The sequence below is a fragment of the Dermacentor albipictus genome, chromosome 8 (genome assembly GCF_038994185.2).
Source record: "Dermacentor albipictus isolate Rhodes 1998 colony chromosome 8, USDA_Dalb.pri_finalv2, whole genome shotgun sequence".
NCBI lineage: Eukaryota > Metazoa > Arthropoda > Arachnida > Ixodida > Ixodidae > Dermacentor > Dermacentor albipictus.
This window is the reverse complement of record NC_091828.1, coordinates 113,579,837-113,606,631: the sequence shown is the minus strand read 5'-3', so window position 1 is coordinate 113,606,631 and position 26,795 is coordinate 113,579,837. Positions and strand designations below refer to the sequence as shown.

Here is a 26,795-nt window from a genome sequence, read left to right as displayed (position 1 = left end):
CCATTATTAATGTATTAGCACATTTGGTGCGTTTACACTAATGGAATGTCTGAGCAGCTGTTCTGAATCGTGGTTTAAGTGAAGAGTTATTGAAGTATATATTTTTTTTCAATCTGAGTGATGATAGCAGCAGGAATCTTTTTTAAAATAAAATCAAAGTATTTTGTACTTGAATTGCTTTCGATGCTTGAATATGCTTCAACACTCCCGACAGCCGCCTTTAGTCGGTATCCTCGGCATCATTTACACAGTTTCGTGAACGATTGTAAATTTCTCGATTTGTTCAATTTAAAATTTTTTAGAAAATGCGAGTAGCCATCTTGAACAGTCGACCAATAGAGCCAGTACTCCAGGAGACAATCATGTTTCGCTCGCAAAGTCTGTTTGCTGGTTTGCTAGCCCCGCATTATTGAATTTTCGCTAACTCTGCATCTTTCTTGTTTACGTTCGTCAACAGCTGAAATGTATCGGCAAAAAATACTTCGGCTTCTCCGTACTGTCACCCGTTAACGCTGTCTGCATCTACAGAAATTTGAGCATTCGTTTATCTAAGCAAAGCATATGTTAAACCATTCAAAAACAGAAGACTTTACGCATACATACATACATACATACATACATACATACATACATACATACATACATACATACATACATACATACATACATACATACATACATACATACTTACATACATACATACATACATACATACATACATACATACATACATACATACATACATACATACATACATACATGCATGCATGCATACATACATACATACATACATACATACATACATACATACATACATACATACATACATACATACATACATACATACATACATACATACATACATACATACATACATACATACATACACGCATACACGCATACATACATACATACATACATACATACATACATACATACATACATACATACATACATACATACATACATACATGCGCACCTACCGCGGTGGATTGGCGGCTATGGTGTTGGCGCTGCTAAGCACGAGGTGGCGGGAGACAATCGAGGCCGCGGCGTCCGCATTTCGATAGGGGCGAAATGCAAAAATGCATGTGTCCCATGCACTTGCAGGGCACGTTAACGATCCCCTGGTGGTGAAAATCATTCTGGAGTCCACCGCTACGGCGTGCCCCACATTCAAATCGCGGTTTTGTCACGTAAAACCCCAGAATTCAATTAAATTCAAATACATACGCACGCGCGCGCACACGCACAGTGTTAATGGTACGCGAGACATCCCGGTGCCATTGCACCGTGCGAACAGAGAAGTCTATCGATTCGTTCAAGGAACAAGCGTCATCGACGTCGCAGGACGAGAAAACATCTTCTCTGTTTCAACTCAAGGGGCTACCTTGGAGCAAACATTCGCAAACATTTGTTTCTAACGTCTCGCGTTTTTTTTTTCTTTGTCTCCTATGCCGCTGAAAAGCGATCCGCTGCCATCGGTAGAGCGAAGCCACGTGGAGCGAGTGCCTCATTTGCATTTCGGGAGATGCGCTGCGTCTCATCTTGGGCTCGCGGTTAGTTTAACCGAGAGTGCAGCGGACAGTGGAAAGACGCTCTCAGCCGTGCCGAGCCTAGCCAAGCCATGCCGTGCCGAGGGACTCAAGGATGAAAGCCTTGTAGTCGTTACACGTGGTCTGGGAATTCGATCCATTCGCTAATTGGAGAAAAAAAAAACTGAGATGAAAGAAAGACAAGAAGAAGAAAAAAGTCGAGAGGTGCGGGTATTTTCCAGTGTTGACGTTGGAATTTGCGCGTGCGCTTCTGTACCGACTAAACTTAATTTTCTTTCCATTTGTTAATTGAAGAAGAAAAAACAAAGAGAGCGAGTGAATAAGTCGTGTTTGGTTCCTTCCGTACGTTAGATCGCGCGAACTTTTTTTTTTTATTTTGCCATGGGCTATCATTTCTTTTCCATTTTTTATTGTAAAGTAGGTGCTTTATATGGGAATTCTTGGAGCGCGTAACAAGGTAATTAAAGTAATGAAACTGTCTTCCGGGTTTGCCAAAACCAAAGCACTTTTTTTTTTGTCTCTCGTTTCGCATTCGTCTGAAGATGTAGAGGGGAGGAAAACGCGTCCGTTGCCAATTATTCCGACTGTTTCGGCTCCTGTATCAACGTATTTTTAAACGCAGCAGCTGCTTGCGATGACACAGGCTAGAGCGGCTCTCGGTAATTGGAATGCGCCAAGTCAGGAACGGACATAGATTCAAAACTTCGCATTGACCCGAGAGCATCGCTTATCGCAGACATTTCGGGTGACCGTTTTCACCGGCTACAGCCACTGTTACTGCAGAAAACTAATGTAATGTTTAACAGTCTCGGAAGAGAACAGCAGTTTACGATAGGTAGCCAGGCGCTGGAAGTGGTAAGGGAATACATCTACTTAGGGCAGGTAGTGACCGCGGATCCGGATCATGAGAATGAAATAATCGGAAGAATAAGAATGGGCTGGGGTGCATTTTGCAGACATTCTTAGATCATGAACAGCAGGTTGCCACTATCCCTCAATAGAAAAGTGTATAAGAGCTGTGTCTTACCAGCACTTGCCTACGGGGCACAAATCTGGAGGCTTACGAAAACGGTTCTACTTAAATTGAGGACGACGCAACGAGCTATGGAAATAAGAATGATGGGTGTAACTTTAAGGGATAAGAAGAGAGCAGATTGGGCGAGGGAACAAACGCGAGTTAATGACATCTTAGTTGAAATCGAGAAAAAGATATGGGCATGGGCAGGTCATGTAATGAGGAGGGAAGATAACCGATGGTCACTAAGGGATACGGACTGGATTCCAAGAAAAGGGAAGCGCAGCAGGGGGCGGCAGAAAGTTAGGGCGGGCGGATGACATTAAGAAGTTTGCAGGGTCAACATGGCCACAATTAGCACATGACCGTGGTAGTTGGAGAAGTATGGGAGAGGCATTTGCCCTGCAGTGGGCGTAGCCAGGTTGTTGTTGCTGTTGTTGTTGTTGTTGTTGTTGTTGTTGTTGATGATGATGATGATGATGATGATGATGATGATGATGATGATGAAGAAGAAGAAGAAGAAGAAGAAGAAGAAGAAGAAGAAGAAGAAGAAGAAGAAGAAGAAGAGGAGGATGACGATGATGGTCCACTGTTACTAAGCTATCTCTCGTCGCAAGACCAGCTTACGCGCGGTGGAATTTCCCGAATGCTGTCGGCAATTATACAGCGAAACTTTCTCACCCAATCAGGTCATGGGCGTGACGCGGATGACGGCGTACCTTCAAGAACGTATAGAACGTACTCGAGCACCAGCGATCATGCTGGAATGCCCGGCGAGTGATCTATAAATAGCCGACGCACTTCACACGTAGATGAGATTTCGACGACCGAAGATTGTGCTCGCCGCTGTCGTTGTCCTCTCTGAGTGTTACTTGCTTTTTATTTTTTTATATTTTGGCGCAAGTTCGCCTAATAATGGCGCTAGATTCGTGATTCACAGTATTGGACGTATTCACAGCATTCACAGTATTCACAGTATTATATCACTCGCGCAATGACTGCAGTGAGAGTGCGCGCCCCCAAGAAAGTTCCGGCCACGGGCCTTATCGGTCTACTGCACCGGAACACAAAGCACGTTTTTAAGTTATTCTACTAGCGGAAAGTCTATTTTTGAGTTTTCAGATAAAAGGCAGCGCAATACGCCTTAAGACAAATACATAAAAATTTTCGTGTAATTATGGCAACATTCACTTCTAAAATTGTTCTTACGTACAGAGGAAAAGTGTTGCAAATCTGCGGGCTTAGATTTTAATTCACTCTTGCTATTCAATATCGCAACCAATGCCTTTCTTGCTCGTTAATTTTAGCGGGCAACGTCAATGAGCAAAGCGGGAAAACGTCCAGGGCGTATATGTTCGGTGCCACTACGTCGTGAGAGTGTCGTACTTTGTACCTGCATATTTTAGGTGCCCTGGTAGAGCGACGATACGTGAAAAAAAAATGCTCTCGCAGATGTAACGAGACGGACCGACCAACATGACGACGATGCGCGATGGCTCTTGGTGGAGAATGCATCGCATCCGTCGACTTTGCAACGTCTGCAAGAAATGGTGGACCCCGTGCTCGCCCAAGCATGTCTCGCATCAACATGGTTCCAGGTACAGAGACGTGTGAAACGATGTTCCGGATAATAGTTACAGGTAAGTGGAACGCGATTTCCGCTAAAAGTGGCTGGTTCGCCGAAACGCAGTTCTACACTTTTATTGTAGCGTGCGTTCAAAGAGTAAGAAAAACTGGGATGTATCGAAGGCCATTTCGTATAGTATACTGTGATATCTCTTCTTACAGCTGAAACTTATAAGTGAAGCGATGTGAAGGGCGCGTACATCTGATATCACTGCCCTATTATCACTCTTAGTTGCCCATAGGTTCCGCTAACTGAGTGCCACAAAAAAAATTGCACATGCGTTCCGCTTACTAAGTTGGACCTACGCGAAACAAATCTCCTCGTACGTCGGCTCTCGCTTTTGTTGAGCGTGCCGCTACTATATCCTACACATCGATCCATATTCTGGAATTCCAGAGTGTTCCTCCAGTCAAGGAAGACTCCGTACTCCGTCATTATAGACGCATTCGTCGCACCCACGCCGCACCACCGCCGTCCTTCTCGCGGGAGGAAGCAGTGGCATTACGCCAGTTACAAATCGCAACTTTTCCGAATCTTGTCTCTCTCAATAAACTCTACCCACACTGTTATGCAGATCGTTGCCCTGGCTGTGGCAGCTCGCCCACAATCTCTCACGTCACGACTGAGTGCACTGCAAACCTGTTTCCTCCCTTGCCAACTCTCCTTTAACCCCTACGCAACAAAGAGCTGTGGGACGATGCCCTCCGCGACGGACCTCCCGAGGTCCTCCGAGCTGTGATACAACGGGCTCGAAACATCGCCGGAACCGTCTTAGGGACCCTGGACTGAGGGTTCCTCCCACACTGCTCTCGCCATTCAAATATTATTAATAAAGATGTTTTACTCTCTCCACCTCGACTCGAGAATGTGGCCTGCAGCGCCTCCGTGCGGCAGAAGTAGTCACTGCGCTTCGTCGTCGCTTCGCCGCAGTTCTTTAGAAGCGTAGTGTCATCTAAAGTCGAAGAGCGGCGCTGCGTTCAGTGGAAGAGCTGGCATGAGTAACTAACTTCTTAAGAGGAAAAAACGAAATCAGGGAAGAAGCAATTTGTGATAACTCAAAGGGAAGCTCATTACTTTTCGAAGCGAGGTCGGGACGCCTTAGAACACGCACCTATAAAGCGAGATATAAGAGGGAAGAAGAAGCATGTGCTGGCTGCTGTAAAGCCAGGGAAACGATGGAGCAGGTTTTATTAGAACGTGAAGACGTCTACCCAGCGGTCTGCCCACCACTGGCCTCCTTGAAGCGGTTTCAGCGAGAGCAGTGGAAAAGTAAACATTAGGACTTGAGACTCACTCCACCCAAATAACAGAATTTTATTAGCCCGACGTTTCTTCGACCGCCACCCCCCGAAGAACAACCCCCTGAAGAAGGAGCCGAATGGGCTCCGAAACGTCGGGCTAATAAAATTCAGTTATTTGGTTGCAGTCAGTCTCGAGTCCTAATCAATTTCCCAAGCAGACAGGCAATTCTGTCGAAATGTTTAGCTTCAAAAGTAAACATGTGCGCAATAGAGATTAGTAAGAGGCGATTAAGTAAGATTGGTGGAAGAAAAGTAGGGAAACGACAAAAAACAAAGACGTACAAAAGCAAAGTTCGCGATAGGTGTTCAGAAAATTTGGTTGTGGGAGTTCATATTAGTTTCTTTTTTCTTTTCTAACTTAGTTAGGACGTTAGGCAGTATAATAGCAAGAGCTTGGTGGCGCAACCCACCACCCCGTTCCAAAGGGGACGCGCATAACATCCATCCATCCAGCTTGGAGCCGCGGATCGTTTGAGACATAGAGTTTCTCACTAGGGAAATCTGGCGCTGCTGCGCTGTGGTATGCATGGGAATGCCGGTATGTTGTGACTTCGGATTGGCATCGTTCTCGTAGAGACAGGACACCTTGAAGACGCGCTTGGCAAGTACCGTTCCGTCTGTCACAATGATTCATTTTCTACTAGAACAGCACGTGAAAAGCTGCTTTAGCTTTATTATTACGCGAAAACATGTTTTGTTTAACTATGAGAACTTGTTATTGTGTGTACGACTACATGTTACGTAAAAAGTATCAGCGGGCCGCTAAAGTTGGAGGACAGACGACAAGGTTCGCGCTCGCTTTGCAACAGTTGGTCGTCTGTTCTTGCTTTTCTTCGCTTGGTCATGCATCGTGGGTGAGTAAAGATGTAATATGCGTGAATGGAAACATTTTATGAAGATTTCACTTTGAGAACGCGTTATTTGCGTAGCCATATCCACGTTTTAGACGAAGCCTCTTACAACACCAGCCAACACGAGCCTCGCAGACACATATACCGTCATTCCCATGACGGCACGGTGCCCCCTTAAGAAACTCGCATAGACGGTGGCGCCAGATTACCCTCTAGGTGTTATAGTGAGAAACTCTATGGTTTGAGAATACAGGAGGGGGAGGGGGTCAATCTCGTTCGTACTAAAGCTGCCCAGCGCGAACAAGCAGGGTCACAGGGCGTGGTAAAGGACAGAACGATCGCTGACTTCAAAGTGAAATTTTATTTATACGTACTGCAAAGTGAAAAAAAGGAAGGCGAGAGATCAGCTGCGCCCGCTGGCGCGAATCGGTGGTCAAAGTTGTTGTTAAGCACGACGATCAACTAACTAAAGAGATTAGCGCAAGCTTTCCTAATCAAGAGAAACGGCGGCGCGTGCGTTAGCCAATCGCCGCTGGCTCTGCTCAGGAGTGAAGTTAATCCGCTTCAGAAATCCGGTGTTTAACGCCCCCGGAAACCTTTGTCCGTGCATATGCGCGTATGTGCGTGATAAGTTTTTTTCTTCTCTTTTATTCACTCCTGCACATAATAAATTTCAGTTTGAAGTCAGCGTTCATCCTGTCCTTCCTTGTCCTATGTGCTTGTTTTTTGTTGTTGTTTTGTTTTTCGCTCTGTGTAGGCATTGATGTGCAGCCACGCAAACTGGCTCGAGCTTCCGTGCTTCTGATTTGCTTAATTTGCGTTGCTTAATAACCTCTCGTCACTAAAAGTTGATGTTGAGTCTTCATTTTCAAATGATCATTATAATTTCACCTATCAGTGTTTTTAATTCTTCATATACCAAAGTGTTGCCCGATTTTCTTTCTGAGATGCTATTTATATACTCTGTTTGTTTGTTGTTGCTTCCACTCTAATGCACTGTAGTGTTTTGCTGGTATGGCATTCCGAAATGTGCTTTGGTCAGTGCTATTACATTTTGAGCCCGCTGGCGTTGGTGTTTTTCGTTTGTGTTCTATTCATACCCTTTGGTAAAAATATTAACCTAAAAACTTCGTAATTAGGTTGATACCTCTGCTTCCTTGATTAAGTCTCTTTGTTTTAATTGTTGAGTGCGTGTTCTGGCCGCTGTTGGCTGCTCGATGTAAGAGATGTCGCTGATCAAGTTGCCAACGAATGACTCTTTGCCGAAGCACCATGATAAATTTCGAAAACATTACGGGAGATAAAGTCATTGCATAAATAATTTCACTCCACAAAGCCATTTCATTTTCACATCTGGTTTAACCCCATCTTTATAAATTTTGTTCAGCGTGCAAATAATTAATGCAAACAAGAATTCGTTCAGCGTGCAAACAAGAATGTACGACGAACATACTACATGTATGATGCCCTGCTATATTACATGCAGTATATGCGGGTTGTACTTTAGCATTGAGCAATGCATTCGTGACAAGGCCTTAGTCAGGCCGACAATGTTCTCCCTTTAGCCTTGCCATCCAAGACCTTCAGTGTCTCTGAAACAATGCTAAATAAATAAAATAAAATAAAAATAAATAATAGGCCACGGCATGAATGTCATGACCTGCGTGCCATGTATAGGCCATCAAACGATCGCCCACGTCTTGATATTTACCAAAATTGGCGTAGCATGACAAGAGTGTATGACAAACATAAATCATAGGTCACGACATGAATGTCGTGACATGCGTGTCATGTAGGTCATGAAACAGCCGCCCACGTCTTGGCGAGCTGATGGTCGTTTTGTTAACTTCGTAGGCCCCCTGCACACTGCGTTGCATAGCATCGATTACCTCGGGGCGTGGAATCTGCTGACTTTTCTTTTGAAACTTCTAATATTTAGTTAAAAAGGAGAAACGAAACGAAAGATGAAAGACAACTTGACGCAAGTGGGAGTCAAGCAATGTCGTGCGTAAGTCTGGGATTCGACTCCCACATGCAGCAACATGAGTTTTTTTTTTTTTTGCTTCGGTCGCATTTCCTTTTCGCTTTATTTGATAATAATATGAAGTGTGCGGCAAATTTAGCGGTCGTCAATAATTAAGAGTGTCCTTCAAGGAAAAAAAGTACAGCTAATTTTTCCCTGTGGATTTTCTTCGCTTCATCGATTATAGGTTCTTATGGCCTAAACTTACACACGAGTACTTGATGCAAATGTAAATTCAATTTGTTTTTCATTTAGCCAAAAAGAAAGAAAGAAAGAAAGAAAGAAAGAAAGAAAGAAAGAAAGAAAGAAAGAAAGAAAGAAAGAAAGAAAGAAAGAAAGAAAGAAAGAAAGAAAGAAAAAGTCGGCAACCTAAGAGGTTAAATGCAACAGAGACAGCGAAGATGGCGTCCGTAGCCGAAGAAAAGGAATGATGCATAATTTCTGCCCCGAAAGTTCTCAGCAATAAATGAATAAATAGATAAATAAGAGGAGGCTGAAGATGAAGTAGAGGGAGAGAACGAATAACAATAACAAGAAAGCAAAGCCGTCCTCTTAACGAAGCGAGCACCACCAATTTTTCACGTGCCCAAACGACACACGGAATAAGCCCGCCTCCATTACGGCCTCCCAAGAAAAAGAAAATGAAAGAGGGAAACCGAAAGGCTTATATATCCTCGCTTTAACTTACATATCCTGTGCGCCCGCATCAAGACGCAGGTGTGTCCTGATGTGGGCGTTCGCTCCCGGGAACAAGGAACGTGATTTTTCACGGCGCAACCGGGGCGACATAGAAAGAAAGAAGTTCGGCGGAGAGAGGGTGGCCATCGGGATTTCGCGTCGTGAAGATCCCTGTTAATCGCTGTGGATTTGAAGGAGAGACAGCGTGGAAAGAGAAAAGACAAAAGAAAGACGTTATGCTGATCGCACGCGCCGTGAGAATACCTTGCAGGTAGCCGCAGCTATCCAGCATCGTTCGGGGTTTTCTGCGAAGCGTTAGCGTAAATGAAACCGTTCTCGTGTTTGTGTGTAAAAGCGAGCAGTCGTGTTTGGTAGCGCGAGCGTGTGCATGTGTGTGACGACAGCAGGCGGCTATTTATAGCGCGTGAGTGACGTGACACGTGCGTAAGGTGGGCCTAACGGAAACTGGCACGTGCGCACGTGTCACGTGACCCGCGTGCCAGTCACCTCGACGAGCTATACCCAAGGAGAGAGAGAGAGAAATAACGTTTATTTGCACCCGCAAAAAGAGCCCGGAAGAGTCAAGAGTCTTTCTGTCTCTTCGAATTGCTCCTCCCTTTTCAGCTGGCTGATGCTCCTTGGAGCTCAGCGGTGTCCAGGCCCATGCGGATGACTTGTCTTTGACCATCTTCCTTCGGGCTGGTCATTAAAGTCTCCCAGGATTGTCTATCCCTATCTAGTTTATTGTATCTAGGACATGTCCATATTATGTGGATCATGTCCGCCTTTGCCCCGCAGTGTTTGCAGTTCATGTTCTCAATGTTATCGTGCCATCTCTTCAGTATGTAGTATACCCAAGGAGGTTTTTTTTCCTTTTGTGAACCTCCTTGGCTACACCCGAGGACAACTTTCTGTGGCTGCACGGCTGAGCACTGCCGCATGTGCGGAGCTTCTCTTTCACTGCGATTGCAATTATACGGACACTCCAAGCGAATTCTTGCCGTCGCCGCGTCGCCATGAGGTCACGCATATATTTAGGTGTACCTGTGCTATATGCCACGCCCTGCTGTATTACATGCGGTATGTGCGGTTTATATTGCCGCACCATTCTATCGCACTAAAGTTGCTCACACCAGGTCTTACATTCTTGACAGCATTATTCCTCAGAATTTTGAGAATGGCAGCACAAAAGAAAAGACAAATGCCACGAAACAAAACAACAACAGCGCATGCCTTTTATGTTGAATGTTCTCAGAGTTTATTATTGAAGTGGGCCAGAATGATTGAGCTCGTACACCTTAAAATGGTTTAACTTCATTGCCGCGCCTGTGTACTACCTCCGGGATCGGCCCACGAAAGGGGTATGAAAGATACCCGACACGGAAAAGTTCTGGTAAATTCGCTTAAGACGCTGGCTTTCATTATTAAACATGAATGAATTTGTCCGATGGCATGATTCAAACAGAGGACCCCTAGCACAACAGCTCGTTATTACTTAGTCAGCTTACGCTTACTTCAATTCATATTACCACTACTGGTACGAGTCTTACAATTCGCGTAACATTTTTACATTTTGCTAACGCATTCATTGCTTCGCCCGTAAGCCGAAGCTGTGATTGTTCTTGTGTTACTACGCCAAATAGTGCCGACGCTTTGCAGGTGGTTTACAGAACCAGGAAAACGAGACGTGAACACTTCTTAGAAAGCCAAAACTCGAAAAAGCAAGGAACGGAAATCCTTTTCCTAAGCAATCTTTATTTTTTTATGGAATACATACCTGACTTAAAGCGCCAAAAGGAAACGAGGGACCAAGAAGGAAAACCAGACGGGACCAGTGCTACTCCAAACTAAGTTTGACTTTCTTACTCAAATATCAGTTGTTGTACGCATATTAAACAAATTTTCAACAAGAAAATCAAAACAAGAATTGGTACCATCTGTTTTACGCTACGTAGCTTCCAGTTGCTTGCATTCGCGGACTACGTGAAGATGCGCAGGAAAAGAAATGCAGTTTTTTATTTTTTTATGGAATACATACCTGACTTAAAGCGCCAAAAGGAAACGAGGGACCAAGAAGGAAAACCAGACGGGACCAGTGCTACTCCAAACTAAGTTTGACTTTCTTACTCAAATATCAGTTGTTGTACGCATATTAAACAAATTTTCAACAAGAAAATCAAAACAAGAATTGGTACCATCTGTTTTACGCTACGTAGCTTCCAGTTGCTTGCATTCGCGGGCTACGTGAAGATGCGCAGGAAAAGAAATGCAAGCTTCGACTCCGTAACTTTGACTGCGCTGCCACAAAAAGTTGTCGCCGGTCATAGTCGCCGTTCGCGCAAGAGAAGTATGCAGTTTTTTTTTTAAGAGGCCCGAAAGTAGGCGAGACAGGAACTGTGCTAACCTACAGCAGTGTGTCTGCCATGACGCAAATAATATTTCACAGTCCTGGATAGCACTAGCGGATAGCATTTTAAAAAGTATCACGTGAATAAACGTTAATTATTGCCGGAAAAAATGATGACGTCAGTGGAACGTCACGGAGTGATATCGTACTTTGTATGGGTTCTTAGGAAAGAGTTCTCATAAATTGATCGGTGAGCAGCAGCATTTGCTTATAATCGCCTATTGAGTTTAGTCTCTTCTCAATTAGCGAGAAGTAACCGCAACCCTCGGAAACGTGTGACGTCACGGAGAATTAGGTGAGCGGTCGTTCGCTTAGGATAAGTAGCCCCTGCGGTAGGTGCTTTCCTGTTTTACCTATCGGCGCATAAGTGCTTGCATACTCGATGTTCACTACCTTGACAGAAAACAGTGACGACATTCTCTCTCTTTTTTTCAAGCGAAGCTTGCATTGTCTCACAAGTATCGGTGGCGATATGGTCACGCCAAATCCCAGCTGCTCCCAGAGCAGAGCAGCTGCGGGAAAGGGCGGTTGGATGAGCTGGCAGCTGCACCAGCACCGGAGCGTGAGTCACTATCTATGATTCCAGCTGCATAGGCGCGCGCTCACGCCACTCGCGCAACCAATCAGAGCCGTTTCGCCTCAGCCGGGGAGAGAAAGGGCAGGAAAGGGTATCGCGCGCGCTGCGCCGGCTTCATTTCCGTTCAGTTCGGTCTCGGAAGACGGACGGGAACGGCCACGCGTTGTGCGTTCCCCCGAGGAACGGGCAGCGTTCGACGAGCGGCGGCGAGAACTCGCCCGTGAGAGGGCTCGCCGTCGGCGCGCCGATCCAGCCGTTTAGAGCCGCCCGAGCCCAGGCAACCCGGCAGCAACGAGATCCCGAGCTGAGGTAGCGGGAGGTCAAAGCAATTCGGCAACGTTACCTGTGGGTTACTTAGCCGAGACGAAGGTCAGGTGCACGCAGCAAAAACTTCGCTTACCCCCATTTCGCAGTAAGGGAAAGGTTGGCCTTCTTTCCCTTTCTCATATCCAGGCGAACACTCACTTTTCAAAGCGCGACCAGGAAACCGGCAAAAAAGAAATTCAGTTCATCAATACTGCAAAGCACTGATAGCGATCGTCAGAATAATAAACCACACACTTGAGATAGGAATAAAGCTTTAGAATAAACTAGGTGCGCAAGAATAGTAATTATTCGAGGCAGCATTTCAATTCAATTCAATTCAATTTTTATTTTTCCAGAAATAATAGGTCCTGGAAAGGCTCAAGAGCTAAAAGCTCCAATGCGAATCCAATGCGAATCGAAGCATCCAATGCGAATCGAAGGGTGGCAAAAGGGAATCAACTTCAATCGAATAATGAACGCTTTTCAAATAGTTTACGAATAGCAGGCACCCACTTTTCAGCATTAATATTAGTAATTCTACGCATCCTACTATTAGCAAGTTTCTGTCATTGTCCTGTACGTTATGAAAGACGCTTCATCAAAATACCGCAAATAGACCGCTAGGAAAAATTGTGCAGGACTCTTCGAAGCCATACGTGGTTGTGAATTATCGGAATGAAGCCCGATTTGTTTCAAACAGTAAGTCGAGCACTGCTGTAGTTCTTACTTTCCCGTATACATTTGATGTAGTGGGTCTACGAAATTACCGTGCTGCAGACGTCGTGCAGGAATTAACGAGATTGAGAGAGAGAGAGAGAGAGGAAGAAATCGAGAAGCGAACAACCGCTTCCTAAACGTGCTAATAAAGGCAAATGAATCAAGACGCAGCATCAAAAGGCATCGCTTTTTTTTTCGTACCTTCGGTGGCAGCGAAAGAGCCGGACTAGAATTAAGTTGCGTGCAGTGAAGCGAAATAAACAAAGTGAGATGAGGGAAGGTGGTGGGGACGGGTATCGAAGTGCGACGGGATTCGAGGGATTATGGGGAGAGTAGGACGTGTGTAACGCAGGGAAAAAGCGAGAACCTCGAGGCAAAGGAGAATCGGGAAGGAAGGTAATTCAGAACGGGACAAAAAAGCGGGATAAGTAGACAGAGAATGCCGCCGAAAACGCGCTGTACGGGGAAAGATTATAGGGAGTTGCAGGAAAAAAATATATACATACATATAGACACACGTAAACGAGTTGGAGGGAGGTAGCGAACGAGCTGCAATTCCCGTAAGAAGCCAAGTGGGAAATAAAGTGTCGGGACGGCAGCGGGAGATTGGGGATAACTTACAGCTCTGGCGGACGGTGGCGGAAAAAAACTAAAGCGGAGAGACAGAAGGCGAGCTCTAAATGATACGAGAACCTAAGCGCTATGCACGAGAGACAACGCGAATGGGAAGCTCGAAGCACACCACCGAGCTAGAGGGAAGCGAATATTCGCAGTTGTTTCTTGTGTAATCTCCCAGAAGTGAACGAAAAAATGGGAGCGGTATATACAGGGATCTTTTGCGGGAGATTGGGGATACAAGAAGTGCGCGGGGGAAGGGCGTGGGGAAAATGGGGAACGCCAACACGTCCCTGCGTGTGTACGTTGTGGAGAGAGCGCGATATCTCAACCGGAAGTTACGGAGAGGCAATGGGAAGAAGGTGGGGAGGAAAGCAGCAAGGGAAATAAAAAAAAGGAAGTGCCAAGTGCCAGAATGACGCGAACTGAGCAGTGAGCGCTGTCGAAGCGTCCACCGTGTTTGACCCGGATGAGCCATACAGCTACTCAGTCTATTTCTTGTTTTGTATGCAACAAGCACTCGGATATTCCTACTGCGGTGATCTTGAAGCGCATGTATTATTGGCTCGTCTTGCTTTTCCAAATGAGGCCTGACGTAAGCCGACCCGGGCGTAACGTGAACCAACCACCATAACAGAAAGCCCGGACTTTGTGTTTCACTCAAGTGAACTATTACCTCATTAGTTGGTTAACTAAGTGGTCGATTGATTTCTTGAATAGCGTCCTCGAGCAACAAAACTTTCAGGAAAACCACAGTGGAGAGCTCAGTTTTGTCCATCTGGCTCCCCTTATGGTGTATTCAACGTAAGGTACAAGAACGTTTTTTTTAATATTATTTATTACGCCTCCATCGGAATGTGGCAGCCGTTCCTGGCAACCGAACCTGCAACCTCGTAACTCCTCAGCGGAACGTCACAGCCATTGAACCAGCGCGGCCGGTATAACCTTAGTTCGAGTTATTACAGACTCTTAGTTTAGGGGACGCAAGCGACTTGCGTACGCAAGAATTAGGGGCCGCGGTACTGCGCATGCGCAGGCCTCCCCATTTGGGTTTGCGCATGCGCACTACCGTCGCCCCTAGTTCTTGCGTACGCAAGCCTCTTGCGTCCCCTAAACTAAAACTCTCTATTTCTTCCGTTTAGCCTACGTATCGCGGAGCTTCACTCGCGCCACGTTATTATTATTTTTTTTTACCTGTAGTCGGCGTCGGACTTTATTCGCAGCTTTTCCCTATGTAGGGATAAGCCGTGGGGAACGCATCGCGGGCGTGTTTGTGTAGTGTCGACGTTGACGCCTACAAACCATCAACAAGTCCGCCCGAGTTCGTGTAACCGCTCTACGTTAGGTTTCCCCGAACTAACCTAACCTAATTTAGGGCGCTCGCGTCTGTAGCCGGAACGTGTCGGTCGGTTCCGCCCATTTGACGGGCACACTGACGGACACAGCGTCCGAGCTATTTCGATTTGATATTTATGTTTGGGGCGTAAATGTGTTCCAGAATAACGACCCAGACTGGGGGGGGGGGGGGGGGCAAACAACGTCAGCGAGATTACCACTCGACGCGCCGGCGCAAATGGAAAAAACAGGTCGAGCGTGCCGACCCTCCCCCCCCCGCCCCCCCCCCCCATTCACGTTAGCTTAGCGTAGCATAGTATATAGGAAGAACGCATTCGCGGGCATTATTCATATTCTGCCGCATTGCCATGCAGCTCTAGGAGTCATCATGCGAAAGCACCAAACGAGTGTACGTCTGTAACTCCACGCGCACTTAAAGAAAGAAAGAAAGAAAGAAACAAAGAAAGAAAGAAAGAAAGAAAGAAAGAAAGAAAGAAAGAAAGAAAGAAAGGAGGAATAGAGACCAGCGATTTTGCCTGCTGTCAACTTATTTGCTGCGACAGGAGCGTGCTCCCAAAGTGGACACCGTCATCTCCCCAAGAACAGACAACCTCTTTGGATTGCTCGCTACATCGTCCTCCCACGCTACGCATTACTGCCTGCTGTGTCCTCCAAAGTACATGCGCAGATGACTTGCTTTTTTTTACTCTATTGGCGACTTATAGACGTGCTATTTTGACTACGCTTATTATGCAAACTACGTAGAGGGGAAGAAAATTACCAAGATGCCTGTGTGTTTTAGTCTAATAAAACCGGTAGGCTTTCACAGGGGTCGTATTTCGAATGTGTATAGACGGCTGTCTACACAAAAGAAGTTAGTAAGGTCATCAGTTCTTAGGCTGCTTACAGCCCTAGGGGCTTTATTCGTAGTAACAACGACCTTAATGTGCATGGGGTAGCAGAGCTCTGTCTGTGTGTGTGTGCGTGTGCGTGTGCGTGTGCGTGCGTGCGTGTGCGTGTGCGTGTGTGTGTGTGTGTGTGTGTGTGTGTGTGTGTGCGTGCGCGTGTGCGTGTGCGTGTGGGTGCCTGTTTGTTTGTTTGTTTGAAGTGTAGCGTTAATAATAGATGAGGGCTAAATTTAGGGCATATAGTTACCAGAAATGTAAGCTTGCTTGTTGAGTGCATTTTTTCCCAGCACGAAGCAAATGAATGAATGAATGAATGAATGAATGAATGAATGAATGAATGAATGAATGAAAACTGTCTGACGTCAAAAAGGTGCGGCTGGACTATGATAGCCAATGTAACGGAGAGCTTTTCATTATTATTTTTTCCACCTGCAGTCTTTTCGTTGGGAACCTCAATCCTAAAAGCAGGCGTGTTTTCACGATCCGGATGGTTTCGAATGCAGCTTTTGGGGGCCGGAAAGCAAAGCCCCGACCTAGTGGTCAAACAGCAGAGCGCCTTGGACATCCGAGCTTCTGCGACGGATGTCCAAGCGCAGGAAACGAAGTCTTCGAGAGCGACCTTCTAGGCAGGCGTTGGAGTGAATAGTTAAACGCGAACGCAGATACGTAGGCGTTTCCGCGGGTACGCAGCTGCTACCAATTAGCGGGCAACGAGGAAGGACGAGACAGGCAGAGGAGGCAGGGATCCGATAAGCCGCACAAATCCTCACTGAGCGCTCGCTGTAGGATTAGTAGGTTTACACGTCTCGTCAGCTGACCAGGAAGGAGGTGTACCCAGAAGAAGCGCTCGACACCTGTCCGTCGTTAATCCCACTGTCCGCGATGCGTATCGGAACGTAAATGTCACGGAAGGCCAAACGCCTCGCACTGGACGAACACTCGTGTTCTCAGTGCTCAGTAGACTAAGCACGGCTGTAACTCCGAATGCTATAGCGCTAAAGAAACGCGAGTTCTAAATTGAATGCTCGCCGGAGTCCACCCCTGGCTAATCCCGGTGCTCGCGACTTTGAAGCTGAATGTAAGCGTCACAGAAGAATTAGCGCCTCATACTGGACGAAGTCTCCTGTTCTTATACTGCTAAAGAGACGAAGCAAGCAGACATTGCCTAATGCTAACGATAGAGGAACGCGAATGCCAGATTAAACGTTCGCCCCAGTTCGCCGCTAATCCCAGCGTTTGGGAAGAGAAGATGAACCTAAGCGTCGTGGAAGGATTATCGGCTCGTACTGGATGAATATTCGTGTTTCTTTAATCAAGAGGAAACGAGGAGACAGCGCTAAATACTAGCGCCAGTAGTGCTTGCTGGTAAATACTAGCGCTGTCCACGGATAATCCCATCGTTCGGGACACAATGGAACAATATGATCAGGGAAGGATGGAGGGCTCATGATGCGACGAACTACGCTTTTGTCTTCAGCGCTAACAAAAGAAGAAAAAAAAGCACGAGACACGGCGACAGCGCTTAAATACAATCACTACAAATGTGAGTCTTCCAGCAGCAAGATTTTGTAGCTACGATTGTCATCCTTTCTATATACGCATCGGCGGTTCCCACTTCCGATCGGAGGGTTGACGCGACTCGTAAGTTCCGCTTCACTGCACGGAATTAGCGAGAGACGGAGCCTAAGTCGGGCACCAAGCGGGGACTGCGTGTGTGGGAACAGGGAGATAGAAAGGGAGGAGGAGGAGGAGATGAAAGGAACGACCGAGATTCGGAGAGGAGGTGCATTAGGGGACGAGAGGGAAAGTGCGGGGGCAGGGAGCGTCGTGCGACTTATAACGGTTCGCGAAAGGGATAACAAGCGCCGACAGAAGACGGGCGAAGGAAGGATCGATGACCGAACGTATATACCAGGCATGGCGGCGAACAAGCACATCATCACATAGCAGGAGAGACATGTTCGCGTGTTCCTGCTGCTCGGGAGTCAAGAGGCGAGGGAGTTGGCCTTTCGAGGGGGAGGAGAAGGTTAGCAGAGGGCTGGGTGTGCGCGGGCGTGTGTGTGTCGAAAGAGCTAGCTCTCCGAGTGGTATATAGCTTCTTCATTTCGTCCGATGAAGAGCTAGCAAAGCGGTGGACTTGGTTTCGGGGCGCCGAAGCGGCCCTTTTATTAAGCGAGCATATTGGCGGAGGAGCTGCCCGTCTTCCATGTCCTCCTCCCCCGCTCCCCAATTCTGCGCATCCTTTCTCCTTAACCTCGACGAAGCGCGTCGTCTGTGGAGTCTATGCGACGCGGCCACCTTAATAGTTCTGTTCTCTTTCTCTCTCTCTCTCTCGGCCACCTTAACCGTTCTGTCGTGTGTGCTCTCTCTCTCTCTCTCTCTCTCTCTCTCGCTCGCCGCAAAAGCTCGCTGGCGGCTGCGCGCTCAACATACTTAGCGCGGAGGGCGGAGGTGACTGGAATTTCGTGGAGCTTATGTTTGAACAACCTGAGGTTGCGTGCTAAGGAGACAGACATTACGCAGGTCCGACGAGCACGTTGGAGTCTGTGCGAAGCGAGACTTTCGTGAGGCGGTTCCATTAAAAGCCGTAAGAACTGAAGGCGAGGTGCGTGCAGTTCTGTTGATCGTCGTCCCACGTATACGTGCAAGGCGTGAGTTCTGTCAACTATCGAACTCCGCTAAATGCGACGTAGTGCTAATGCATTTCTCTGGCATTTACTGCTCAATTGCCACTGATTCCTTTTTTTTTTCTTTTAGTAGATTGACTTTCCTTGGTACTTTCGCCCGTTTTCGTGGTTAAACCGTGATTTCACCACCAGTACAAAATTGCATGCAGTGGCGCAGGTCACGTGTTCTGGTGCAGTCGAGTTGTGGGGCGCCTTCGTCTCCGCACGCCAACTGTATAATAATATTTGGGGTTTTACGTGCCAAAACCACTTTCTGATTATGAGGCACGCCGTAGTGGAGGACTCCGGAAATTTCGACCACCCGGGGTTCCTTAACGTGCACCTAAATCTAAGCACACGGGTGTTTTCGCATTTCGCCCCCATCGAAATGCGGCCGCCGTGGCCGGGATTCGATCCCGCGACCTCGTGCTCAGCAGCCCATCACCATAGCCACTGAGCAACCACGGCGGGTGCACGCCAACTGTTGGAGCGCTTTGAGACGCACGTGCTTCTAGACACGCGAAGGCTTTGGAGCGTCTGAAGGATTAGTGAGTGAGAGAGAGAGAGCGATAGTGCTGAGGAAAGAGCCGCAATTTCCCGCAATCCTTTAGGGAGCATGGCTCGGCGCCTGAACGTTTTGGCGCTGGGGTGTAGCTGTAGGGGAGGACAGCCCTCCCCCTCTCTCGCCACCCTCTCTCCCTGGTGCGCCTGCGGGCTCTAGCGGCGGGGAGAGGAGGATGACAGTCGCCATCGATGCTTCTCGTGCCACTGGAGACTCCACTGGGAACAGCGCAACCAAGACCAATTGACTTACATGACACCTATGCTACCGCTACGCGTGTCCTGGCTAATGGCTCTGTTCTGCACTCAACTACGCAATGCGGGTATTGGGGCGGGTACTGGGGCTGGTCAAGCTGTCACGAGGAGCTTTCTTTTTTCATTTTCCCTCCACAATGCTGTATTATTTGTTTTGTGGAAGTAAAGCATACACGCATACGAGAAGTGCCAAATACCCGCCGTGGTTGCTCAGTGGCTATGGTGTTGGGCTGCTGAGCACGAGGTCGCGGGATCGAATCCCGGCCACGGCGGCCGCATTTAAATGGGGGCGAAATGCGAAAACACCCGTGTGCTTAGATTCAGGTGCACGTTAAAGAACCCCAGGTGGTCTGAATTTCCGGAGTCCTCCACTACGGCGTGCCTCATAATCAGAAAGTGGTTTTGGCACGTAAAACCCCAAATATTATTATTATTATTAGAAGTGCCAACCTAAATATCCTCATTGCAACAAATGTAGGCCTCCGAGCTTCATCACTCCCTGTAAGAGCCGCAAAGAACATTTTGCGATGGCTGTTAGAACGGAAGCCACCGAAAGCGGTAATAGTCAAATCAGATCAATGATTACATTTAGTATCAATTTTTCTTACTTTCGGGGCAAGTAAATTTGTTCGCTAGAAGCAAGGATGAATTGAAACTGCAATCGTTCTTATTATATTTTGTGTTTTATGGTCATAAGGGCGACGCAGAGGCAATTCGGAAGAGGGAAAAAAATAGGGGGGGGGGGGAGATTTAGCGGAGGCCGGTGTACGTTACTTCTGTTTCCCTTAAAAGCCGTCGCTTAGGCACAATGTTTAAGATTAGGATTGAACATCAAGAGCACAAGAGCAAAATTTCGTGCTTAATTCCATCACAAGCTCTACACTCCTTTTTTTTTCTTTTTTGCTCTTCATAAAGGGTCTGTAATTCGTCGGTTGATCCTCCGGCCGTGATGAGGCTGATGAACGCAACTGAAGCACTAGCCCTGTGCTTGTGAAAAAAAAAAAGGAAGCAATCTAGAGCACACTTTCTACTTCGCCATGTATACATATGTATGATGTTTGTCCGCACGTTTCCCAGGACCGCCAGGATAATTACGGAGACTTTCTGGCCGACGTCCCCACTAATTTCCTTTTTTTTCCTCTTCTTCTCTCTCCTTTTATTCCCTTTACCCCTTTCCCCAGCACAGGGTAGCCAGCCGGTACTTACACAGACTAACCTCCTTGTCTTTTCTCTCGTTTGTCTCCTCCTTCTCCTCCTCCTCCTCATCCTTGCTAATATGCCGCCCGGTGATACATGCGTACCATCGGCGACCGGAAATCAGATCAGTGGCGGAGCATGTCATCGCCCGCTAAGCTGAACGAGGAGCAGTTATGCAGGGACAAATCCCCTTAATAAGGCAGTAGCTGGAGCGGCGCCGTGAAACCAATTAGAGAACGCCCTCATAAATTTGGGCGGCAAAGCTGATTAATTAGGAAGCATAGCTTCTTGGGAGAAAAGCAGAGTAAACATGAAATGGAGGACAGTCGGGGCATACCGCTAGGTAATTCCCGTGCGTAAAACGAGAAGCGAGGATGTTGATTTCCCGCGTGTAACGTGTATATCTATCTATCTATCTATATATCTATCTATCTATCTATCTATCTATCTATCTATCTATCTATCTATCTATCTATCTATCTATCTATCTATCTATCTATCTATCTATCTATCTATCTATCTATCTATCTATCTATCTATCTATCTATCTATCTATCTATCTATCTATCTATCTATCTATCTATCTATCTATCTATCTATCTATCTATCTATCTATCTATCTATCTATCTATCTAATCTTTGGGACCCTTGTCTGTATACTATTTCTTGTAACAAATTGTTATGAATGAATAATAAACTGAAATCGAAACTATACAAACCCTGTCTGTCTGTCTGTCTGTCTGTCTGTCTGTCTGTCTGTCTGTCTGTCTGTCTGTCTGTCTGTCTGTCTGTCTGTCTGTCTGTCTGTCTGTCTGTCTGTCTGTCTGTCCGTCCGTCCGTCCGTCCGTCCGTCCGACCGACCGACCACGGCAGCTTCTTCTCTGCCTTACACTATTTTTCCACCTACGCTGGCAGAGTGTTAACCTCGCCTGTTCACGACACTCGCCGAACGGTGGCGGGTCGCATGTCCAGCGTCTGCTGCGCCGAAACTGACAGTATAGCGCCACGCATTGTTCGTGGCGCCACGCAAGACAGTTCGTCTGAACACGTTGGTGGCTATAGTCACGGCCACACCATTTTTCGAGAAGTGTGTACGACTGGGCGTGTTGGTAAAACATGCTACGAAGTTTGATAAACTGCGCAAGGACATCAAAGGGGACACAAGAGAAAGCAGAAACACTGGTTTCGAACTCGCGTTTCTTTAGCGCTAGCGTTTAGAGCTACAGCCCTGCTTCTTCTATTTAGCACTAAGAACACGAGCACTGGTCCACTGCGAACCGCTCAGCCTTCCGTGACTTTCATTGGCCAGTGACCAGTTGAATTGCTGCGGAGCTGCGAATGATCCCTATAGGGTCAAAAAGAAACACAGCACCCAACGCCCTTAGGCATTGCAACGTGCATTGCAGCGCGTATTTGTTTTTTGTCTGAGGGCGTCGTTTTTCACGAATATCCTTCACCCACTATGCTCCACCCTTTTAATCTCTCTCCTGTTCTTCACTCACTCTTCTTTTTCTATGTACTTTTTTTTTAGTATAAAACGCCGGCAGGCCTAGTGCCCCTCCTGGTGGCAGTTGTCAGCTAGCTCTCCTTGTCCTCTCCTTGATTGTTTTTTTTTACGTACGGATAAGGCAATCAATCAAATGTTTATTATAGTGTCCAGGAGCAGCGACGGAGCCTTCGTACTGATGCAGTTAAAAAATAATACGCGAGACAAAAAGTACAGAGAAGACAAATGCGAGGACAAAACAATGTGGCATAGAGAAACAAATAGGGAAAACAGGAAACCAGGATGCAGGCGTAAAAGAGAATTACTCGTAGAGCATGATTTTATAAATAATGATATATAAATAAATAATCAAAGGTGTTTATTAGTGCCCAGGAACAACCTCGAGGGTCTTGGTGCTGGTGCACAAGGCAAAACAATCCACAGAAAAAACAGCGCACGCTCACACACACATACACCCATACACAGGCGCGCACACATGAACAAATAATAATTTCGCGGATACAGATTTTACGAGGTCATAAAATGTGTACACGAAGAGAATGCAAAGCAAGAGTGGAGAAATAGAAAAGGATTACTGAATGACGGAACACGCAGCAGATATGAGAGTTCTTGTTAGTGAAATTCCTCTGCAACTCCTTTCGGCCAAATATTATGCGTAAAATTGGGCATGGAGATATCCAAGCACTCTGAATGGGCGTTATACGTCGCCTGCACTCTAGCGAGAGGGTCACGAAAATCTGAAGGCTGGAAGGCGCGCTGTTACCCTGTGCCTGTCTGCGGAATGTAAAAGCGCACATTACAAAGCAAGTGCGAGCAGCAATTTTTTTTCGTGTATTAATTTGTGGAGAAAAAGAACCTCTGATTGGTTGCTTCTACAGGAGAGGGTAGGTAACATCACTGAGTGACACTAAGTGATCACTAAGTGATCACTAAGTGATCACTTAGTGACATCACTTAGGTAACGTGAGAGTCTGTGTTAGCACTATGGATCGAAGTGGAAGGCTTTTGACAGAATCGATGTTTAGATATAGATGTGAACTTTTTCTGCGCACTTTCGAGAAGTTCACAATGTGACCTACAAGTGCCGCCCCAAACTAAGGAGGCGTACTGAAGAACCGGAGGTCGTATACGCTCTTATATAAAGTTACAAATGGCCCGGGGTGCTTGAAGTCTCTCGTCCCAAGACACAGTGTGTCAAGCGTTCGAAGTGAACTATGCCTCGTCTGTTGAGCGTGGGGCGAGTAACACAGAAAGCTATCGAAGTGCACTCCGAGGTCCTTTGTTCCCTAAGCTCTTAGGGAAATAAGGTCCTGTTAGTCTTCCGCTGTGAAGCTTACAGTTTTCGTTTTTTTTTGATGCGTTTACGACCAGCTTGTTTCCAGCGCACCACGACGCAAAATTCGCAACGTCCTTCTGAAGAGCGGCGCAATCATTAACATTTCTTTTTTACCGCTTTGAAAAGTTTCGCGTCGTCAGCATATTACAAAACTGTGGGGTTTCGAATGACTGCCGAAACGTCTTTAATAAACAGCGAGAAAACAAGAGGGCCGAGGACAGACCCTTGAGGAACTTCACTTGTAAGAGCATAAAGTTCTCACGACTGACCATTTACGCTAACGTAGCAGTACCGGTCGCGTAGGATAGCTTCTTATCAGCGCTGTGACAGAGTGATGCAGATCAAGTTGTGTCAACTTTTGAAGGAGTATTTTGTGGCATACGACATCAAACGCCTTACTGAGGTCAAAATAAATGGCACCCAGCTATCCTTTCTTATACACTGCTTGAGAGGCATGCATCATGAAGCTAGCAAGGTCGGTAGTTGTGGAGCGTCCCGATATGAAACCATGCTGCGAAGGAATGATAGTATTTTTAATAAAGGATGAAATTATTGAAGGCAGCCTTGACTCGAATAATTTGAATGCTGCGAATAGGAGAGAAATATACCTGTAGTTACTCCCTGACTTAAAGACGCGAACGAACCGCGCTGTTTTCCAAGAATTTCGGAATGTGTTCGTCTTTAAAACGGAATTAAAAAATGCAAGTAAGCACTGGAACTAGCAGGGACCCGTACGTCTTAAAATTTAAATTCTGGGGTTTTACGTGCCAAAACCACGTTCTGATTATGAGGCACGCCGTAGTGGAGGACTCCGGAAATTTCGACCACCTGGGGTTCTTTAACGTGCACCTAAATCTAAGTACACGGGTGTTTTCACATTTCGCCTCCATCGAAATGCGACCGCCGTGGCCGGGATTCGATCCCGCGACCTCGTGCTCAGCAGCCCAACACCATAGCCACTGAGCAACCACGGCGGGTCCCGTACGTCTTAATCAAGGCAGGCAGAATGTCACCAGGACCACACGAAAAAGACTGTTTTCAGCGTCCGAAGCTCTTAAAAACAAATTCCCCTGAGACCGATAGACTAGAGTCCAGGGAAGGGTGATTGGAAATCTCGCTAACTCCGTCACTGTACCGTTCACCGTACACAGACCCGAATAATAATAATAATAATAATAATAATAATAATAATAATAATAATAATAATAATAATAATAATAATAATAATAATAATAATAATAGTGCTATTATATATATGCTACGCAGAGTATGATACCTCGAACTTCTGATTAAAGCCTGGGAAACATGCGAGTTTTCAGATTTAAATAGTTCGGCAGAGCAACCTCGAACTTATAATTGCTGCACTAATTGGGTTATGTAGGTCAAATAAAACGTCGTTAATTGTAATTTCTGTTATAATGTTGTACAAGTAATACTCCCCATGGCGAGAAACAAAAGGGAACGGGTTCTTCAATGTTTTGTTTTTTTTTTCTTGACGTGAAACCTTGTTTTCCAGCTACATGGATATATTTACTTGCGTAACGACTAGCCGTAATCGTCCCGATGAATGTAGGTTTTTACACTCGTCACACGCAAGCGCTTCAGATATTGGCGGTGTCGTAATAATAATAATAATAATAATAATAATAATAATAATAATAATAATAATAATAATAATAATAATAATAATAATATATGCTACGCCGAGTATGATACCACAAACTTCTGATTAAAGCCTGGAAAACATGCGAGTTTTCAGATTTGAATAGTTCGGCAGACAACCTCGAACCTATAACTGCTACACTAATTGGGTTACGTAGGACACGGCAATCAGGTCGATGGCATTTTCGCGATCATTGGCTGGCTGGAATCCAAGCGATGCTTCAATTTGGCAGCCTACGTGCTCACATGCCTTCAACTTACCGCACATTCGTCGCTATAGTCTGACGACTGTTCACGTGTGAATGCCGAAATTTCGATGTTTGTTGCTACCGCAGAGGTGCGCGGGATAAACATATGGCATAATTTGTTTTATTTTTTTTTAGGTTGTCTAATACGTGTGTGGATGCCAAGTGCAACAATACTATGTGGTGGAAATGTGAACGTCGTTGCTTATACCACCGCACCGCTTTTTTTATACTGCTCATGATACGGTTGAGTAAGGGAGAAAAAGAATGCTTCATAACAGCAAATAAGAAAAGAGGAAAAAAAAAACATTACAAAGCCTGACTAGTACAACAGAAATTAATTTTCGCACAGCGTGGATTTGTTGAACGTTGGACGCTTTGTCTGCATCTGTCTAGTCTTCTCAGGACTAGGCAGATGATGCGGCATATAGAAAGGAAAATACGGAATAAAAATGCGAGTACAGTTCGTGGGATCAAACAATTCGTAACAAAAAAATAAAACGGTTTACCGCATCTGTCGCAGAATGGAGGTAGCTTTATGACAGCGCAGGCTGGGTCTTCAATAGAACTTCGTGTCTGCGGTTTATTTGCAGCAAAAGTTAGTCTTAACCTTACCTTCAACCGAAATTAGCCTCAGTATTTTTCGGCTTATCTATAACAGAAATGGGTTATATATTCAGTCATATCGTAACGCAAACTGGTCTTCCGCTCAATATGCCATTTTACAGGAATACCTTGTCTACAACTTCACTTCAACAGAAGATAGTCCTCCCGGAATTACACGCAGCACGCGGACTGTTATTTGAAGTGAAACGTCTTTCATTTGGAGTACAAGTTGAGTTGAGTTGAGTTGAGTGGTTGTAGGCTACTGGTGGGATTAGCCTTGCAGTAGCTGCCAGCAATCGCTCCACCGTAGCGACACCTAAAATACATAGACCATATACATCGGACACAGACCTCACAACTACACATAGCTCGCTCCCACGGATAACCCACGTGCTACGAGCTATAGACGGAGAAATGCGGTACCACCGAACGTGTCGTTCAGCGGTGTATATCGGGCTCCCCCACGTTCCGGCAGCTGTGGCACGCCGGAAATCCGACGGCATTCCCATCCGGTCGCGAAATTAGCCAGGGAGTGGGTTGGGCGGACCACCCTTCGCAGTACGCGATGGGGTGCGGATCGACCAATAGATTCTTTCCAGGATACACAAGGCGACGTCGCGGCTTTGATTGATGACGCAGTGGGGTCGCAATGCGGGAATGCTTGACCGCGCAGGTTTAGGTGCATTTTGGTGAGCCCTCCGGGTGGGGCCAAAGATAATCGTAAGCTTCCGCCAGAGGCACACGGCATCTCTCACGGCGCACTTGTTGTTCTTCCACACCAATCAATCAATCAATCAATCAATCAATCAATCAATCAATCAATCAATCAATCAATCAATCAATC

At 46.2% G+C, this 26,795-nt stretch overlaps 2 protein-coding genes across 5 annotated transcripts in view; one reads left to right on the top strand and one right to left on the bottom strand.

Annotated features, from left to right (window-relative positions):
• The window catches only part of LOC135920146 (uncharacterized), a 232,764-nt gene that overhangs the window by 35,541 nt on the left and 170,428 nt on the right, over window positions 1-26,795 (top strand). For both annotated transcript variants that reach the window (XM_070524185.1, XM_070524184.1), the window contains exon 2: window positions 4,024-4,211. The gene's annotated coding sequence lies outside the window, so the exon portion shown is untranslated. The remainder of the gene's footprint in view (window positions 1-4,023; window positions 4,212-26,795) is intronic.
• Window positions 1-26,795, bottom strand: part of LOC135920147 (uncharacterized) — a 144,013-nt gene that overhangs the window by 17,312 nt on the left and 99,906 nt on the right. The gene's annotated exons all lie outside the window — the stretch shown is intronic.